This window comes from Mercenaria mercenaria, chromosome 2 (genome assembly GCF_021730395.1).
Source record: "Mercenaria mercenaria strain notata chromosome 2, MADL_Memer_1, whole genome shotgun sequence".
Classification (NCBI taxonomy): Eukaryota; Metazoa; Mollusca; class Bivalvia; order Venerida; family Veneridae; genus Mercenaria; species Mercenaria mercenaria.
This window is the reverse complement of record NC_069362.1, coordinates 61,604,064-61,625,793: the sequence shown is the minus strand read 5'-3', so window position 1 is coordinate 61,625,793 and position 21,730 is coordinate 61,604,064. Positions and strand designations below refer to the sequence as shown.

The window sequence follows — 21,730 nt, the reverse complement described above, 5'->3', positions numbered from 1 at the left end:
ACTTAGAGGTCAAAGGTTAACCAGGTCTGTTCTGTGTCCAGTCCATAACCCTGCCATCCATGAAGGGATTTTGAAATAACTTGGCATAAATTTTGACTATAATGAGATGACATGTCATGCACAAGACCCAGAGCCCTAGCTCCCAGGTGAAGGTCACACTTAGAGGTCAAATGTTAACAGGATCTATTTCATGTCCGGTCCATAACTCTGCCATCCATAAAGGGATTTTGAAATAACTTTGCAAAAATGTTCACCATAATATGATGTGTAATGCGCAAGACTCAGACCCCTACCTCCAAGGTCAAGGTCATACTGAGGTCAAAGGTTAATAGGGTCTATTTTGTGTCCGGTCCATAATGCTGCCATCCATGAAGGAATTTTGAAATTAGTTGGCATAAATGTATACAAAGTATGGAGAGCTATCCTACTCACCCTGGCGTTGGCATCAGCATCCCCACCTTGCTTAAAGGTTTTTACTCTTTCTCTTTTTTTCTCCTTATCTCTGTAATTACTTGATGGATTTGCTTTAAACTTAAAATAGTTATTCCTCATCAAAACCCACATTATCTGGCATATTGAGGGCCATAACTCTCACATCAATATTTCATGAATTATCCCTTTTTATTTAGAATTTCAGGTTAAAGTTTTGGTGCACTTTCACTCTGTTATCACTTTATGGATCTGATTCAAACTTAAAATACTAGTAGTTTTTCAATGTCATCACCGACATCATATGACACAAGGTCATAACTCTGGCACCAATTTTTAGCTCGACTGTTCTACTCACCCTGGTGTCGGTGTCAAACCTTGGTTAAAGTTTTGCATGCAAGTACATATGGCAATCATTTAAAAGCATTTAGCTTTAAAACTTATTTTTTATGCCCCCAAAGAGAGGCATATTAGTTTTCAACTGTTCGTCCGTTAGTTTGCTAGTTCATTCGTCACAATGTTAACTTTTTGCATGAAGGCAATTTACTCGCGAACCACTGCACCCAGGACCTTCAAACTTCACATGCTGATAGTAGTTATTGAGTACACGATCCCTACTGACTTTGGGGTCACCAGGTCAAAGGTCAAGGCGCTGCGGGGGCATTTGTCACCATTAGTGAAAGCTCTTGTTTCGTTTTCTTGGTCAATTACCAACCTCACTGGGTCAAGTCCCATAATTCCGACATCTATTTTGGGCAAATTATGACCCCTTTTGGACTTAGAAAATCCTGGTTAAAGTTTTACATGCAAGTTACTATATCCAAAACTAATGCAGATATCAAATTGAAACTTAATATTTGTCTTCGTGGTTATGAAACTAGGTGATAGCATCAAGTCCCATAACTCGGACATGCATTTTGGCTAAATTATGCCCCCTTTTGAACTTAGGAAATCCTGGTTAAAGTTTTGTGTATATATAGCTATTACTTAAAGGCGTATAGATTTGAAACTTATTGTTTCTTTTTCTAGGTCAATTACCAACCTCACTGGATCAAGTCCCATAACTCTGACATGTATTTTGGCCTTAGAAAATTCTGGTTAAAGTTTGCATGCAAGTTTCTCCAAAACTAATGCAGATATTGAATTGAAATTCTTATGTGTCTTCATGGTTATAAAACCAGTTTATAGCATCAAGGCCCAAAACTCGGACATGCATTTTGGTCAAATTATGCCCCCTTTTGGACATAGAAAATCCTGGTTAAAGTTTTGCTTGCAAGTACAATTATATTATAGCTATTACTTAAGGTGGTTTGCGGATTTCCTACGAAAATGCCGAAGTATGAGATATTAGACTGATATTGGGTCCGTTTGTACTAACATCTGCCTTTTATTTGGAGAAAAAAGAAAATCGTTCAGAGTCCAAATTTCCTTTGAAGAGCGCCACCTGGCGGCACATGTATTTTTCAAGGGAAATCGCCATTTTTCTGTAAATTAAAAAATCCCATTAAAATTTATGTTATTACACTTTTTCAAACTCAGGAATATAACTAAATTCAATGTTATTGTTCACATGTTGCGTTTTGTAAATTATTTCATTTTTCATAAACAATTTCCTTAAAGACGCTAATTATTTTGTTTATATTATTATTATGTAAAATGTAATTTACTAATGATGACTAGCCACGGACACCCTTGCCGTTTGTCAGGGTATTAAAATTTCAGCCTGTCTCAAATTCTATTAGACTGTCTGCAAGAACAGAGTCTACATCCACATGGATTTCTGAATACTAGTGTCGTAATTAGCATTATGTGCAACCATCTGCTAAATTGTTTTATCCATTTGTGAAACAGTTTTAGAGCTAACTTAATGCATGTAGACTTCACTGTAATCAATTCATGGTACATTTTTAAGCTGTGCATCTCCAACGCAATGATCTCAGTAACTCATTAAGGAATATATCTAGTCGGTGGTTGCTTGTAGACTTCACTATAATCATTTTAATTATGGTACATTTGTAATTCCTGAGTTTTTCTCCAAATGAAAGACAGGATATGTTAGTACATACAGACCTTATATCAGTCTTATAACTCATACTTCGAAATTTTCGTAGGAAACCCACGAAACACCTTAAGTAATAGCTATATGTACTTGCAAGCAAAACTTTAACCAGGATTTTCGTAGTGACAGGGTGAGCTTTTATAATCGCCCTACGTCTGTCCATCCATCCACAATTTCTTGTGTGTGTGGGGCCTCCGTGGCCGAGTGGTTAAGGTCGCTGACTTTAAATCACTTGCCCCTCATCGATGTGGGTTCGAGCCTCACTCGGGGTGTTGAATTCTTCATAGGAGGAAGCCATCTAGCTGGCTTACGGAAGGTCGATGGTTCTACCCAGGTGCCCGCTCGTGATGAAATAATGCATGGAGGGGCATCTGGGGTCTTCCTCCACCATTAAAGCTGGAAAGTCGCCAAATGACCTATCATGTGTCGGTGCGACGTTAAATCCAACAAAAAAAAACAAAAAACAAAACAATTTCTTGTGAACAATAGAGACCACATTTTGCAAGCAATTTTGATAAAACTTGTACAAAACTTGTATTGGCATGGTATCTCGGTTCCTTTCGGAAACTGGTTAGATCCCATCATGGGTTCTTGAGTTATTGCCCTTTAAAGGGCCAGAATTTGCTATTTTTGTGCGTCAACAATTTCTTGTCTTCACGATAGTAGTTTCATTTATGATTTTATTTCAACCAAACTTGCAAACAACTTGTATCACCATAAGATCTTTGTTCCTTTCTTGAACCGGCCAGATCCCATTATGAGCCCAAGAGTTATGGTCCCTGAAAGGGCCAAAATCAGCTATTTTGACCTTGTCTGCACAACAGCAGCTTCATTTATGATTTGAATTTAATCTTGCACAATACTTGTGTCACCATAAGATATCGGTTCCTTTCTTGACCCAGCCAAATCCCATAACAGGCTCCAGAGTTATGGCCCCTGAAAGGGCCAAAATTAGCTATTTTAACCAAACTTGCACACAACTTGTATCACTCCAAGATCTTGGTTTTTTTCTTGAACAGGCCAGATCCCATAATGGGTTCCAGAGTTATGGCCCCTGAAAGGGCTAAAATTAGCTATTTTGACCTTGTCTGTACAATAGCAGCTTCATTTATGATTTCATTTTAACCAAAGTTGCACATGACTTGTATTACCATAGATCTTGATTCCTTTTCATACGCCTGAAGGGACGTATTATGTTATCACCTCGGTGTCCGTATGTCTGTCTGTTGGTTAGCAATTTCCCTTCCGCTGTGTAACTGTTGAACCCCTTGAAAGATTTCAAAGATACCTGACACAAATGTTCATCTCAATGAAACGACGTGCTGAGCGCCTATTTTGGATGGCTCACTTCAAGGGTCAAAGGTCATATGACTTTTTGTGTGTATATTGCTCTGCATTTGGGTTGCATTGCAGTGCTCTTGTTTTTATTTGGTAGATCTCTCTTTTGTTCATTTACAACAATTTTTTTTAATTACTTCCCTTTTATGTTACTATAAGTAGTTTATTTAGTAACTTTTTTATGCCCCCGAAGGAAGGCATATAGTTTTTGAACCGTCTGTCAGTCTGTCCACAATTTGAGTGTCCAGTCCATATCTTTGTCATCGATGGATGGATTTTCAAATAACTTGGCATGAATGTGTACCACAGTAAGACAACGTGTCGCATGCAAGACCCAGGTCTGTAGCTCAAAGGTCAAGGTCACACTTAGACATTAAAGGATAGTGCATTGATGGGCGTGTCCGGTCCATATCTTTGTCATCGATGGATGGATTTTCAAATAACTTGGCATGAATGTGTACCACAGTAAGACGACATGTCGCGTGCAAGACCCAGGTCCGTAGCTCAAAGGTCAAGGTCACACTTAGAGGTTAAAAGATAGTGCATTGATGGGCATGTCCGGTCCATATCTTTGTCATCCATGGATGGATTTTCAAATAACTTGGCATGAATGTGTACCACAGTAAGACGACGTGTCGCACGCAAGACCCAGGTCTTCTTCTTGAAAACCACTGGGCAGAATTACACCAAACTTAACAGGAATGATTCTTGGGTGGCCCCCTTTCAAAATTGTTAAAAGAATTGAATTCCATTGCAGAACTCTGGTTGCCATGGCAACCGAAAGGAAAAACTTTAAAAATCTTCTTCTCAAAAACCAGAAGTCCTAGAGCTTAGATATTTGGTGTGAAGCATTGCCTAGTAGACCTTTACCAGATTTGTTCAAATCATGACCCTGGGGTCAAAATTGACCCCGCCCCAGGGGTCACTTGATTTTACATAGGAAAATCTTAAAAAATTTTATTCTCAAAAAGCAGAAGCCCTAGAGCTTAGATATTTGACATGTAGCATTGTCTAGTGGACCTCTACTAAAATTGTTCAAATTATGACCCCGGGGTCAAAACTGACCCCGCCCCAGGGATCACTTAATTTTACAAAGGAAAATCTTCAAAAAATTTTAAAAATAAATTCAGTCAATATGTATCTTCATTGATTGTCCAAGTCCATCTGTTGACATAAATGAAATTACAGATCAGTATCTTCATTAGTTACGGAGATATACCCATTTTAATTTGAAATAAAGGGAGGTAATTTGATACAAAATCAGTCCATAGTTATCTACCCTGATTGTCTCAGTCCAACTAATGACAATAATGAAATTTCAAATAAGTCCTATAAGTACTTACTGATATAAATCCATTTTGATAACAATCAGGGGAGGTAATAAGATATAAAATAACTCTGGAACCTACAACTGGATCTGACAGGTTTGTCATGGAATCCAAGATTTATTGTTGTTGAAGATATTTTGGAAGTTTGTATCAAATCAAACCATAAATGAAGTCTCTATATGGCTGCAAAAGCAAAAATAGCAAATTTTGGACCTTTAAGGGGCTATAACTCTGGAACCCATGATGGAATCTGGCCAGTTCAAGAAAGGAACAAAGATCTTGTGGTGATACAAGTTGTGTGCAAGTTTGGTTAAAATCAAATCATAAATAAAGCTGCTATTGTGCAGACAAGGTCAAAATAGCTAATTTTGGCACTTTCAGGGGCCATTACTCTGGAACCCATAATAGGATCTGGCCAGTTCAAGAAAGGAACCGAGATCTTATGGTGACACAAGTTTTGTGCAAGTTTGGTTAAAATCAAATCATAAATAAAGCGGCTATTGTGCAGACAAGGTCAAAATAGCTAATTCTGGCCCTTTCAGGGGCCATAACTCTGGAACCCATAATGGAATCTGGCCAGTTCAAGAAAGGAACAAAGATCTTATGGTGATACAAGTTGTTTGCAAGTTTGGTTAAAATAAAATCATAAATGAAGCTGCTACTGTGCAGACAATGTTAAAATAGCTAATTCTGGCCCTTTCAGGGGCCATAACTCTGGAACCCATGAAGGAATCTGGCCAGTTCAAGAAAGGAACCAAGATCTTATGGTGATACAAGTTGTGTGCAAGTTTGGTAAAAATCAAATCATAAATGAAGCTGCTATTGTGCAGACAAGGTCAAAATAGCTAATTTTGGCCCTTTCAGGGGCCATGACTCTGGAACCCATTATGGGATCTGGCCAGTTCAAGAAAGGAACCGAGATCTTATGGTGATACAAGTTGTGTGCATCTTTGGTGAAAATAAAATCATAAATGAAACCACTATCGTGCAGACAAGAAATTGTTGACGGACGGACGCAGGCACAGACGACGGGTGATCACAAAAGCTCACCTTGTCACTATGTGACAGGTGAGCTAAAAAAAGGAACATTTCTTCCATAGAAAACACAAATTACATATATTATGGTATGTTTTATGCACCAGCACTCCCCCTGTGCCCATGTCCACCCCCAGCCCCAGAATGAGACAATGTAGAGTTATCAGACTGTCTGTGCAATTGCGTTCCAAATGATAATTGAAGAACACTTTGATGGAGGAACCACAAACTTGGTAAACAGCAGGACATGAGGTGCAGATGAGCTCTCGATTTAGAGATCCAGGTTGCTCAAATGTCAAAGAGGCGCGCTGTACCCTTGAGCTAAAATCAGTTTCTAATTGATACCGGTAACTGTGGAGTTCTTTGGCTTTAACAGTAACAATGGTCAAATTTCATAGGATGTTTGACTGTTTCAGATGACACTAAGTCATAAAGTCAAAGATCAACTAGAAATTACTTTTGTAAAAAAGCGCATGTCTACCCCAATGCAAAGTCCTATAGGCAAGAAGTCAATAGGGGTCAGGAGCAAAAGTCAAAGAGACACTGATGGTTGCATGCAATAGGGATCATCTACTTGACATGTCCAGTCATCCCGCTAAGTTTCAATACTCTTGGCTTAGTGGTTCTCAAGTCACTGTTCAGGCTCCTGTGACCTTGACCTTTGATCAAGTGACCCCAAAATAAATAGGGGTCATCTACTCTGCATGTCCAATCATCCTATGAAGTTTCAACATTCTGGGTCAAGTGGTTCTCAAGTTACTGACCGGAAATGGTTTTCAATGTTCAGGCCCCTGTGACCTTGACCTTAAACAGAGTGACCCCAAAATCAATAGGGGTCATCTACTGTGCATGACCAATCATCCTATGAAGTTTCAACACTCTGTGTCAAGTGGTACTCAAGTTATAGATCGGAAATGGTTTTCAATGTTCACCTGTGACTTTGACCTTTGACGGAGTGACCCCAAAAACATTAGGGGTCATCTACTCTACATGACCAATCATCCTATGAAGTTTCAACATTCTGGGTCAAGTGGTTCTCTAGTTATTGATCGGAAATGGTTTTCAAAGGTCAGGCCCCTGTGACCTTGACCTTTGACCCCAAAAACAATAGGGGTCATCTACTCCAGCAGCCCTACAACCCTATGAAGTTTAAAGGTTCTAGATCAAATGGTTCTCCAGTTATTGATCGGACGAACGGATGGACAGGGCAAAAACAATATGTCTCCCCCCCCCTTCCGAGAGAGACATAATTTCACTGTAACCTTCAGCTGAAAATCGGTTTCCAATCGATAAGGCATAAATAAAAATTGTTTCCGGTATCCCGACCTGCCCCAAATTTTTGGCGCAATCCTAAATGTTTTTATAGCCTTGGAGAAATTTTTTTTCAACTTTTCAACAAAAAATTGTAATCTGCACTATTTATGCCTTCAACATGGTCATGCAGTGATGCTAGAGAATAACTCCCTTATTTGTATTCATTTTTTTACACAAAAATAATTTTGGAATAGTCCCAGTGGATAATTTTTTTTTTTCAAATTTACCGACCTACCTATCCCAACTTTTTTGTGCAACAGTTACGGGAAACAATTTTTCAGGCCTAATTGAAGAACATTTTTGCCTACAGTTATCAGACTTTATAAATGATTACCAGTGGTCAGTAGATTACCTCTTTTGTTTTAGGGGTCAGTTGATCAAAGGTCAAGATGGCAGCAGACCTTGAGCTCAGATCAATAACTAATGGATGCTGTGGTCTACAGCCGTCAAATTTCATAGGATGATTGCCCATGTTTGAACATTTTTGGAATCAGTAGGTCAAAGGTTAAGGTCACGGTGACCTTGAGCTAAAAATCAATATTAATTTGTTGAGGGAAGAACGCTTAGGCCTATAGTCTCTAAACTTCATATGAGTGGCACCATAAGAAAACCAACATTCTGTGAAATCATTTAAATTCGCTGGCATGAAATTTCGCGCCAACGTGAAAAAGGACTGTTGCGAGTGGACTTTAATTCTTGCAATTTCAATTTATAAATGAAAAAATAAAATAAAACAAGAGCTGTCTCCATAGGATGACATATGCCCCCGAATGAGTAGTTATGGCCGATGTTAGAGTTTAGGACCTTTGACCTACGGAGCTGGGTCTTGCGCGCGACACGTCGTCTTACTGTGTCACACATTCATGCGTAGTTATTTTAAAATCCATGCATGAATGACAAAGATATGGACCGGACATGCCTATCAATGCACTATCATGAAAAATGACCTTTAAGGTCTAAGTGTGACCTTGACCTTTGAGCTACGGACCTGGGTCTTGCATGCGACACGTCGTCTTACTGTGGTACACATTCATGCCAAGTTATTCGAAAATCCATCCATGGTTGACAAAGATATGGACCGGACACGCCCATCAATGCACTATCCTTTAAAGTCTAAGTGTGACCTTGACCTTTGAGCTACGGACCTGGGTCTTGCGCGCGACACATTGTCTTACTGTGGTACACATTCATGCCATGTTATTTGAAAAATCCATCCATCGATGACAAAGATATGGACCGGACACGAAAATTGCGGACAGACTGACAGACGGTTCAAAAACTATATGCCTCCCTTTGGGGGCATAAAAATAAGAATAGCACGGTCTTAAATTCGCGCATCGGTCCTAGCGCGAAATATGCGAAAATTAATCCTGTGCGAATAAAAATGATTTCACAGTAGTGCTTTTGTGATCAGTAAAAATGAATCCTATAAGTACTTAATCCTATAATTCCATTTTGATTAAAATCAGGGGAGGTAATCAAATATAAAAAAACTCGAGAACCTATTACTGAATGTCAGATTCATCATGGAATCCAAGATTTATTTTTGTTGAAGATATTTTGCAAGTTTGTATCAAATCAAACCATAAATCGTCATATGAGCGCAAAAACTGGATAACTGACATTTTTTTCAAAAATCACTTTTTAATGAAGTCTCTGTATGGCTGCAAAAGCCAAATTTTGGACATTTAACCTTTAAGGGGCCAGTTTTCGAAAAGAATGAAGGTATTATGCCAATACAAGTTGTGTGCAAGTTTGATTAAAGTTGATTGCAAAATGTTGTCTCTATCGTGTTCACAAGCCAAAAACAGCAAATATTGGCCCTTTAAGGGGCCATAACTCTTGAACCATGATGGGGTCTGGTTAGTTTTCGAAAGGAACCAAGATATTATACCAATACAAGTAGTGTACAAGTTTGATTAAAGTTAATTACAAAATTTGGTCTCTATCATGTTCACAAGCCAAAACTGGCAAATTTTGGCCCTTTAAGGGGCCATAATTATGGAACCCATGAAGGGATCTCAAAAGTTTTCAAAAGGAACCCAGATATTATGTCAATACAACTTGTGTGCAAGTTTGAATAAGGTTGATTGCAAAATGTGGTCTCTATTGTGTTCACAAGCCAAAAATAGTAAATTTTGGTTCTTTAAGGGGCCATAACTCTAGAACACATGATGGGATCTGGCCAGTTTTCAAAAGGAACCGAGATATTATGCAAAATACAAGTTGTGTGCAAGTTTGATTAAAGTTGATTGCAAACTGTGAACAGATGACGGACGAAGGGCTATCACAAAAGCTCACCATGTCACTACGTGACAGGTGAGCTAATAAAACTTAACTCACAGACCCGCAAAAATTATAACAAGAGCGCCGCCAAGCAGAGCAATATATGCCCAAAGGGTTACATCAGAGGATGGTAGCAAAATTTAAAGGATTTGACTGTTGAAGCCCAAAGGACAGGAACAATAAAACGAAGAAATTCCCCAAACAATTTTTAAGTCCACAAAAAAAGTTCTTACTAGGTAGAGTTATGTCAAAATGCATCTAAAAATTTGATGTCCATCCATGTTGTACCACAGCAAAGTGGTCTCGGTTTTTCCCTACTGCCAATAATAAAAAAAGTTTCAAAATAAGCTATTTATAGTAACAAAACAGGGAAGTAATTCAAAAGAAATTAATTGTAAGAGAACAAAAAGGTATTTTGCCAAATATAAACAAGGGCACTGCAGTACAGAGCAATATACAAAAAGCAGTCATATATGACCTTTGACCCCTAAGTGTGACCTTGACCTTGAAAGTCATCCAAAACCTGTGCTCTGCACATCGCCCCAGTGTGGTGAACATTTGTGCCAAATTTCTTTAAAATCCTTTCAGCAGTTCAAGAGTTACAGAGCAGACACAGAAAAGTCATATATGACATTTCATTCCTAACTGTGACCTTGACCTTGAAGCTAGTCATAAAAAAAAGCGCTCTGCACGTTGTCTCGGTGTGGTAAGCATTTGTATCAAGTTTCTTTGAAATCCTTCAAGGGGTTCAAGAGTTACAGAGCGGACACAAAATTGCTAATGGGTGGACATACGTACAGACGGTTCATAACATAATGCGTTTCTTTGCATTAAAGATATCACTTAATTTGCGCTAATTAGTGTTAACTGGCATTCATCAAGTTTCTGATATTATCAACGCCTGGGGAAATCTGAAGGAGTTTCCATGTACCGGTAACTACTGATTATTGATCTTCTATAGTTAGCCTAATTAACATGTGATCATATTTGTGCATGTTTGATTTGAAAATAAGGCAATGCTGTCGAAATTTCAACAATTTTCGTAGATCACTAGGTCTGCATTAAAATAACATCTTGATAGCTATGACGCAAATTTAAGTTTATACCGACATATTTAAAAGTTGTTAGAACTTGCTGGAAAAGCTATGGGAGGTACAAACTGGTATTTGTCTATGGCCCAGAAATGTTTGGAAACCTTCGAAGTACACGATTTTTTTCCGTGAGAATTCCGTTTCTATTTTTAGCCATGGATTATTGCTTTCAGAAGTTATCGTTCTTTATTAAACACCCGCATATTTCATGTGTAATATAGGTGGCGCTGTGGTCGGAAAACAGGTTTCCCCAGGCTGTCAATTTGCAGGAAGAAAAAAAGTTAGAAATTGTCAGACTGGATTCCCAGGCTAATGGAGGAACAGATGCAAATCTATCTGCATCCTTGCAGATTCAGAGCATAGACTTAGTATATTGGCCTTGCACAGGCTTGATTTTTTTTATCATTCGTGATTGTAATTTTGAACTTACTCACTTTTTGGTACCATGCTTGGTAGTGTAAAATACTTAATACTAATTCTGTTTTAATACAAAAACTAGGAATGCCTTGCATAAAAACTTTATTCACTAAATAATCTGTCCACTTCTTTGATTTTAAGTTTTATCTATCTACATATATAACTTTAAGTAACAGCACTGCATGCTTTTGGACAGAACTTTCAGGCTTGAAATAAGCTTGTAACAAAACAGTGACTTGCTTAATCTGTATTTTATCATGTCTCATTTTCAACATCTGCATTAGTATCAAGTCATTCTAGTAAGGGGTACTGATGCTAGACGTAAAAGGTCCCATTTGGTTAACCTCGTACGGACGAACGGATGGACAGGACAATCACTATATGCTTCCCACATCAGTAGATGCCAGGGGCATAAAAAATATTCTTTTCATGGAAAACATTATTTAAGAAATAATTTATAGCAAAAATAGTGTTTTAACACTATTTATACACGATGGGTGGTTATACGTCGAGCATAATTTGTATGATGTATTAACGTCCTAGTGTATAAATAGCGTTAAAACATGCTTTTGCTGTAAGTTATTTCTATTCTAACTCGCCCTTAATCTATAACAGCAGATAAAATATTGAAGCTTCTTGGTTTGGGAAGAACGTTCAGGCTGATCTTGGTCGCAAAGGCAAAATCATTTGCCACCAGCAGGCTAAAAGATATGGGAGGTTAATCCATCACTAATGTTCTTATAAATTTAGTTTTAGCATAAAATCTTTAAAAGTTTATTCTATTCAGGTTCTTTTGTTCCCTTGATCTTCTATTTTCACATTTTCTGTCGTTTCCTTCTTGCTTTTAAAAAAAAAAAACCCTGATTTTGTTGACCTTCTGTCTTTAGCTGCCTGCATGCTCTCACAAAGTAAGCCTGTAAAACACAAATCAAACATTGTCAATTGATTACAAAAAGTTGAACAACAAAAAGATATAATTATATCATATTTCATATTATCAGAAAGGTGGCAAACTAAAATAACAATAATATTGGTAAAACCGATGGATGCTCTCCGATATTTGTACTCGGGCCTAAAAAATCTTTGTTTCCGGTGTAATTCCGAATTCCAAAGTGCCAAGGCCAACTTGGCTAGTTATCAAACATGGCCGAGGACTTATGGTCAAACATATTTTGTTCAAGTCTGGTGAAGATCTGATGAGAAATGATTGACTTAAGAGTGCGAACAAGAGTAAAAAGGCCGATTTTCGGTAATTCAAGGGCCATAACTCTTTAGTGCCTGGGCTGATTTGGCTAGTTATAAAACTTTGCCGAGGACTCATGGTCAAACACATTTTGTTCAAGTTTGGTGAAATTATATTAAAATTTGGCCTTCAGATTCACACAAGAAGATTTTCAAAGTTTTCACAATATACATAAAGGGGAAAGTGACCATGCCCTTTGGTGGGAATGTTGCTTTTTTTGGACAAATTAATACAATTTGAATATTATAACCTTGGTGGAGAGTCACAGAAGGATCAATTGTGTGAAATTATTTCACAAGTGGTTAAGGAGGACTGATGTAGTTCAAAGATATTTCTATTTTCAACTCTGGCTACCCCTATGTGCGCCCAAGCAAAACATTTTGAACAATTTTGTAAGAAGAACATACAGGCCAAGTTTCATCAACTTCCACCACATTGTTTCAGAGGAGATGTTGATCGGAGAAAAGTGTGGAAGGACAGACACTGAGTGATCACAACTGCTCATCTCTGGTTAGCTAAAATAAAAAGTTGATTTAGGTTAAGGTGAATACCAGCACTTTGGTTGTGCTATAACTGCTAATGTTCATTCCCTGTTTAAAGTAGAATTTGTAGTTTATATTTACTAAAGCCATTTTTTTTTAGGATCATAATAAATGCTCCTTTTTGCAAAACGTAACACACAGGATATTATAGTTATTAAGGGAAAATATGATACACAAATATCTTACACTTCAATCAGATCAGTTTGTAGAACACTCTGCTCTGCAGACGTCACTTCAAACAGCTTCACTCTACTGCCATATACAACCATATGTATCAGTCTGCAAAAAAATGCAAGCCCATATATTTAGTATAACAGTTTAAAAGGGACAACCCAACGCATTTTAGGTAAAAAATATTTTTTCTCAAATATCGATAATACTCTGAAAGTGACTAGCTATATAAACTTATTGACACAATTTTTTTGGAAGATATTCTTAAAAACAAGAGGACCATGATGGTCCTGAATCGCTCACCTGCCCCCACATGAACTCAGTATGACGTCATTTTTTCTATTATTTGACACAGTGACCTAGTTTTTGAGCTCATGTGACCTACTTCTGAACTTGACCTAGATATCATCAAGATAAAAATTCTGACCAATTTTCATGAAGATCCATTGAAAAATATGGCCTCTAGAGAGGTCACAAGGTTTTTTTATTATTTGACATAATAACCTAGTTTTTGAAGGCATGTGACCCAGTTTTGTACTTGACCTAGATATCATCAAGGTGAACATTCTCACCAATTTTCATATAGACCTCATGAAAAATATGGCCTCCAGAGAGGTCACAAGGTTTTTCTATTTTTAGACGTACTGACCTAGTTTTGACCGCATGTAACCCAGTTTCAAACTTGACCTAGACATCATCAAGATGAACATTCAGACCAACTTTCATACAGATCCCATGAAAACTATGGCCTCTAGAGTGGTCACAAGGTTTTTTCTATTATTTGACCTACTGACCTAATTTTTGTCTGCATGTGACCCAGTTTCAAACCTGACCTAGTTATCATCAAGATGAACATTCTGACCAATTTTCATGCAGATCCCATGAAAAATATGGCCTCTACAGAGGTCACAGTGTTTTTCTATTATTTGACTTACTGACCTAGTTTTTGACTGCACGTGACCCAGTTTCAAACTTGACCTACATATCATGAAGATGAACATTCTGATCAATTTTCATGCAGATCCAATGAAAAATTCGGCCTCTAGAGAGGTCACAAGGTTTTTATATTATTTGACCTACTGACCTTGTTTTGGACCCGACGTGACCCAGTTTCGAACTTGACCTAGATATCATCAAGATGAACATTCTGACCAATTTTCATGCAGATCCCATGAAAAATATGACCTCCAGAGAGGTCACAAGGATTTTCTATTATTTGACTTACTGACCTAGTTTTTGAAGGCACGTGACCCAGTTTCGAACTTGATCTAGATATCATCAAGATGAACATTCTGACCAATTTTCATGAAGATCCCATATAAAATATGGCCTCTAGGGAGGTCACAAGAATTTTCTATTTTTAGACATACTGACCTAGTTTTGGACCGCAGTTGACCCAATTCGGACTTGAGCTAGAAATCATCAAGATGAACATTCTGACCAATTTTCATGCAGATCCCATGAAAAATATGGCCTCTACAGAGGTCACAAGGTTTTTCTATTATTTGACCTACTGACCTAGTTTTGGATCGGACGTGACCCAGTTTCAAACCTGACCTAAATATCATCAAGATGAACATTCTGACCAATTTTCATGCAGATTCCATGAAAAATATGACCTCTAGAGAGGTCACAAGGGTTTTCTATTATTTGACCCACTGACCTAGTTTTTGACCGCAGTTGACCCGGTTTCTGCCTTGACCTAGATATCATCAAAATGAACATTCTGATCAATTTTCATACAGATCCAATGAAAAATACGGCCTCTACAGAGGTCACAAGGTTTTTCTATTATTTGACCTACTGACCTAGTTTTGGACCGGACGTGACCCAGTTTCAATCTTGACCTAGTTTTTCTTCAAGATGAACATTCTGACCAATTTTCATGCAGATCCCATGAAAAATATGACCACCAGAGAGGTCACAAGGATTTTCTATTATTTGACCTACTGACCTAGTTTTTGATGGTACGTAACCCAGTTTCGAACTTGACCTAGATATCATCAAGATGAACATTCTGACCAATTTTTATGAAGATCCATTGAAAAATATGGCCTCTAGGGAGGTCACAAGGATTTTCTATTTTTAGACCTACTGACCTAGTTTTGGACTGCACATGACCCAGTTTCGAACTTGACCTAGATATCATCAAGATGAACATTCTGACCAATATTCATAAAGATCCCATGAAAAATGTGACCTCTAGAGTGGTCACAAGCAAAAGTTTACGCACGCACGCACGGACGGACTGATGGACAGACGACGGACGCTGCGTGATCACAAAAGCTCACCTTGTCACTTTGTGACAGGTGAGCTAATAACCAAAAATATTGTGCAGAAGGCAGTAAACCATTGCAAGACTTTTGAAATAGAGCAGAAAATTTACATTCTTCTTGCATTTTTACCAATATGTAACTTTTTTTTACCCAGTTTATCATTTTTCAGTGTCATATATACATTCTATGTCAAACTTGGTGGAAATGAACATGTTGAAAATTTTCACCCAAACCGTGGGAAAGTAACTAAAACTACTCATCCGCAGTTTGGACGAAATTTTTGGCACAAAATGAGTATGTATGACACTGAACAATGGTAAAGTGATTGAAAATATGTGTTAAGTTTTGGTAAAAGAGCAGGAAGAATACTGCCTTTCCAAAAAATTTCAGAAGTGTTGCAACAGTTCACTCCTATCCGCACAATATTAACATTTATGGCTGACAATAAGTTTGCATAACTGGTAATTTTCACAGTACCCATATTTTATGGATTTTCTTGTAAAAAAAATATGTGAACATGTTCCTTTTATGTTACTCTTCCATTAACATACAGTTGTAACAATATTGTTAAATCTGCATATTCTATATTGCAGAAGTTCAATGTAGCTTATTTTCCTGCAGATATCACACACCTTCATATTTCATGTATTTGCTCTAAATGTCAATCTATAAAATGTTACTAAATTAGGCATCAAACTGATGGTTAAGTGAGCAAAATACAGACTGACAGCAATATATGCTAATTGTCAGCTAGTGTGGTACCATAGTTAAAATACATTAACTTTACATAGTTCAGACAATTCTTGGCAAACTCCAACACAGTGTTACTTCCCCTTACTGGTACAGCAGACACTGCCGTCACAAATAAACTGAGCTGAATTTCAGCCGAGTTATTTTTTAAATTTTGTTATACCAAGTTTGTATCTCAAGAGTTCAATATCATATTTGTTTGTTTGTTTGTTTTGGGTTTAACGCCGTTTTTCAACAGTATTTCAGTCATGTAATGGCGGGCAGTTAACCTAACCAGTGTTCCTGGATTCTGTACCAGTACAAACTTGTTCTCCGCTAGTAACTGCCAACTTCCCCACATGAATCAGAGGTGGAGGACTAATGATTTCAGACACAATGTCGTTCATCAAATAGTCATGGAGAACATACGCCCAGCCCGAGGATCGAACTCACAACCCCGCGATCAGTAGACCAACGCTCTTACCTACTGAGCTATAGTTTGCTTGTAAAACAGGCAAAAAACTAAAAGAATAATGCAGTAATACTAAAAGTACTTCTTTTGTCAATTATGGCATGCATTTGATTTACCAAGCGTTGCCAAGCATGTAGTACTATAAGATCACATGGTTTTACCACTGTCACATGATTTGATTGGAGGCTGGGATGAGCGATTGACAATATTCCTGCATGGAGATTGAATTCTTTGAGACAAGACCCAAAACTTTTTTACAGTCAAGCATGAATACAAGCTGCAATACCTATGTTTAGGTATTATCCAACTTCAACAAGAAACAAAACAACATTGTATGACAGTTTAGCATAATTAAGACCAATTCTCTGTAAGAACCAAAAAATTAAAGAAGGTGTCGGAAACTCATAGTCTCAGAATTACTTCATATTTGCACCCTTTTTAGTATTCAAGCCATATATGAAGAATTAAGGGCGAAAAGATATGAATCAGCTCTGGTTACCATGGAAAGGGAACATTATACTTTTTGCGAAAAATGGCAATTTCTGAGTCAAATTTTACTAAAATGTTACAATTTTTTTCACACATAGTGGTCTCTTTATCTGAAATAGAGCACTAATTTTTATATTTGCCTGAAATACATACCTGAAGTAATTATTTAAAGCAAATATTGCCTTTCAACATTTTCACAGTTTTAGAAGCAACAATTTTATAAACACCCCCTTTTAAGATTTTACATTATCTTTAAAAATTGGTCTGCATGTATATTTTTCAACTTCTAATAGAAAACAAGAGGACCATGATGGTCCTGAATCACTCACTTATCCCCACATGACCCAGTGTTGAACTGAGTATGACCTAGTTATTTCTATTATTTGACATAGTGACCTAGTTTTTGAGCACATGTGACCTAGATATCATCAAGATAAAAAATTCTGACCAATTTTCATGAAGATCCATTGAAAAATATGACCTCTAGAGAGGTCACAAGGTTTTTCTATTATTTGACCTAATGACCTAGTTTTTGAAGGCATGTGACCCACCTTCAAACTTGACCTAGATATCATCAAGGTGAACATTCTCACCAATTTTCATGAAGATCTCATGAAAAATATGGCCTCTAGAGAGGTCACAAGGTTTTTCTATTTTTCGACCTACTGACCTAGTTTTTGACAGCACATGACCCAGTTACGAACTTGACCTAGATATCATCAAGCTGAACATTCTCACCAATTTTCATGAAGATCCATTGAGAAATATGGCCTCTAGAGACATCACAAGATTTTTCTATTTTTAGACCTACTCATCTAGTTTTTGACCGCACGTAACCCAGTTTCGAACTTGACCTAGATATCATCAAGGTCAACATTCTGACCATTTTTCATGAAGATCCATTGAGAAATATGGCCTCTAGAGAGGTCACAAGGTTTTTCTATTTTTAGACCTACTGACCTAGTTTTTGACCCCACGTGACCCAGTTTCGAACTTGACCTAGGTATCATCAAGGTGAACATTCTGACCAATATTCATGAAGATCTCATGAAAAATATGGTCTCTAGAGAGGTCACAAGGTTTTTCTATTTTTAGACCTAGTGACCTAGTTTTTGACCCCACGTGACCCAGTTTCGAACTTGACCTAGGTATCATCAAGGTGAACATTCTGACCAATATTCATGAAGATCTCATGAAAAATATGGCCTCTAGAGAGGTCACAAGGTTTTTCTTTTTTTAGACCTACTGACCTAGTTTTTGACCCCACGTGACCCAGTTTCGAACTTGCTCTAGATATCATCAAGGTAAACATTCTGACCAATTTTCATGAAGATCTCATGAAAAATATGGCCTCTAGAGAGGTCACAAGGTTTTTCTATTTTTAGATCTACTGACCTAGTTTTTGACCGCACCTGACCCAGTTTCGAACTTGACCTAGATATCATCAAGATGAACATTCTGACCAACTTTCATAAAGATCCCATGAAAAATGTGACCTCTAGTGGTCACAAGCAAAAGTTTACGGACGGACGCACGCACGGACGACAGACGCCACGCGATCACAAAAGCTCACCTTGTCACTTCGTGACAGGTGAGCTAAAAAAGTGCACGCATCTGAATATAATACTTGTATGGATTCAGCAGAGCTATGATACCCATTTCAATTTAAGGAGGAATTATAGTGGGTCATTCATATTTGAGCTTTTTACAGAATTTTGAAAATTGACAAAAAATGAGTTTTCAGCAAACTCATTAATGCCTAAATTACAGAATAACCTGAAATAATATTACATTGCCAGATACAGAATTATAGCAAAACATAAGTATTTCATGTAAAATCATTTTACAAAGTTATACTGTCCAACACTTTGTCTAGAAATTAAGGAGAATGTTCTGTTACCATGGCAACGTACAAGAAAGTTATAATTCAGACCTTTTTTAAAGCACTTTCTGTATCAATTTTGTATTCTATGAAACAAGAAAAGTTCATCTGCAAACTGTCAATTCATCTTACGCACCTGAAGCACATTCTGGGCAGAATTAAGAAGGATACAACCATAATAATGATCTTTGAAACTTAAAGCATTGTCACAAGGTCAGTTCACAACAACCTTGTATGCACTTTTCTTTCTTTTGGGTAAACTAATTTTGAGTTTCAAAGCAGTTGGAAATACTCATAACCAACTGATACTGGCCTTTAAGGTATTGTATGGTTACTTATCATGACTGTCCAATTTTCTTACTGAAATACTGTTGAAAAACAGTGTTAAACCCAAAACAAAAAAACAAACTCTACCAAAGGGATACTGACTGAATGGTGAACAGTGCAGATCTTGATCAGACGGCACATATTTGCAGGCTGAACTACAATTGTCACAAAGGCAGAATCAAGTGTGCAGCATTATAAGGGTTAAATCCCTGTACATTTCAAATTTATCACTAAGAATTTTCTCTCTATATATATGACAAAGTAATTTTTGTTTTTCATCTGCTATTAATCACCTCTTACCTCTCCAAAAGTACCTAACCATCAGCAAATCTCTCTCTATAATGACAAATTTTAAAAAACACTGAGACAGTAGTTGTCGAAATTACTAAAACTCAGCAATCAGTAAGGAAGTAACAGTAATTAGATTACCAGTATAGTACACAAGAAGAGATCTGATTCAGTATATTACATGGGACAATTTTTTTTCAGAAACAACTCAACCTGCAAAACTAGTCACAACTGCTACTTGTGTTGCAACAAAGTTCATTAGTCCTGCAACTTTTGAATGTCCCACATTTTTTTGCACATGACACATATATATGTACAGTGTACAGAATACTGCAAATAACCATAACGAAACCGATGCAAAGTCTGTTTAAAGCCATAGCAGCATACAGGCACCAGCAAGTACCCACTTCCTTCCTGTTTCATTTTGGATGTGTGATACACGTGGAATCAACAGCCAAAAAACTATAACACTGCATGATTATATCAGCCAGGATGGTCTGATTAATTGGTACATCCGTCACGTTACTGATCTCTACCAAAAGAAAAACAACCGTCAAGCAGGATGACCTAACACAAAATTCCACTCTTCCTAAGGCTATTTCTACTCATCAATACTAACCTGTCTCCTGGTATAACCTGTTGGTGTGGCTAATACAGGTTAGAATTACTTCAACAATGTTGTGAAGTTAAGAAGAGGAACAAAATTCTTTTATGTTCCAAGATGCCACCTGGCTGCAGAAGCATGCTTGTTCTACCCAGGTGCATGTCTGAACTAAAACGAAGAATCAGGTTCTCAAAATGGAACAGCTGCATGGTTAAAGATATTGAAACAATTAGTATGTTAGTAAATTCCAAATCTGTTAATGTAAATGCAGTGTATATTTACCAGTATCTGAAAGGTTTCTGCAGTAAGTATCTCAGCCACTCTTGCAATCTGTTCCAGACATTGTCGCAGAAAATGCTGCCATTCTGTCTCCTCCTGAAGGAAAAAAAAATTGTAAATCGAGCATTCTAAGACAACTGAAAACTAGAGCTGTTTTTGAGAAAATGTCTCCCAAAACTGCCTAATCATCTGAATAGTAGTATACGAGTCAACCATGCACCACGACCTAAAGCTGGGTATTGTGCTCACTGCTACAAGTAGGCACCATCGTTTATATGACTGAAAAATTGTTGAAAAAGATGTTAAACCCGAACACACACACACACACACACACACACACACACACACACACACACACACACACACACACACAAACACACACCATGACCTCAACTGCTTTATCAGACTTTCAGTGCTTTGATTATCAAAAACAAGTTTCAAGGGCCATAATTCCTAAGGTGTCTGGGTAGGAGCTTATTTGCACAAATGCTACTGATTACATTTAATTAAGTGCAGATGTTTAAAATCTTGGTGCAGTTTAAAGTGATACGAATGCTTGCCTAGCAAAGTTGTATAGAATAATGTTCATGTGTAGCAGAGAATGAGCTTTGTTCAATTACAGGCTATATATATATAATTATGATGATATTTGTATATTTCAACAGTATAGCTTACATGAAACAAATACATTCAATAAGAAAATAATCTGTTCAAATAAAGTGGGTGGGGTAACATACAGTTTGATTATTTCACATCATTTATATACTTCAATATTGTTATAACATTGACAAAAATATTCCAGAATGAAAAATCAAAGATAATAAATTAAATATTGTGGTGAAACTTATGTAAATTTTAAGATACACAAAATTATATTTTCAAAGTTGGCCGCCATTTTGATGACGTCATAGATCAGTACAGTCACGGAACTTGGACTGAAGATATGTCTTTTTGTGGCCTTCAGACATTGTCTAACAGTTTGGTATATTAATCGTTTTTCTGATCGCTTAGGATTCCTGTTCTGTATAAACTAATTTTTATTTTTAGCTCTATTGAAACCAAAAAGGACCATTTGAATATATCTGGGAGAGGACCTGATAATGATGGTCCAGACCAAGTTTTATGACAGTT

At 37.2% G+C, this 21,730-nt stretch overlaps 1 long non-coding RNA gene across 1 annotated transcript in view; it reads right to left on the bottom strand.

Annotated features, from left to right (window-relative positions):
• Positions 1-11,389: 11,389 nt before the first annotated feature.
• Positions 11,390-21,730, bottom strand: part of LOC123564082 (uncharacterized) — a 75,927-nt gene continuing 65,586 nt past the window's right edge. The window contains exons 4-6 of the long non-coding RNA XR_008369850.1: positions 20,603-20,695; positions 13,269-13,361; positions 11,390-12,211 (exon numbers count right to left, since the gene is read on the bottom strand). This is a non-coding gene — a long non-coding RNA (uncharacterized LOC123564082). The remainder of the gene's footprint in view (positions 12,212-13,268; positions 13,362-20,602; positions 20,696-21,730) is intronic.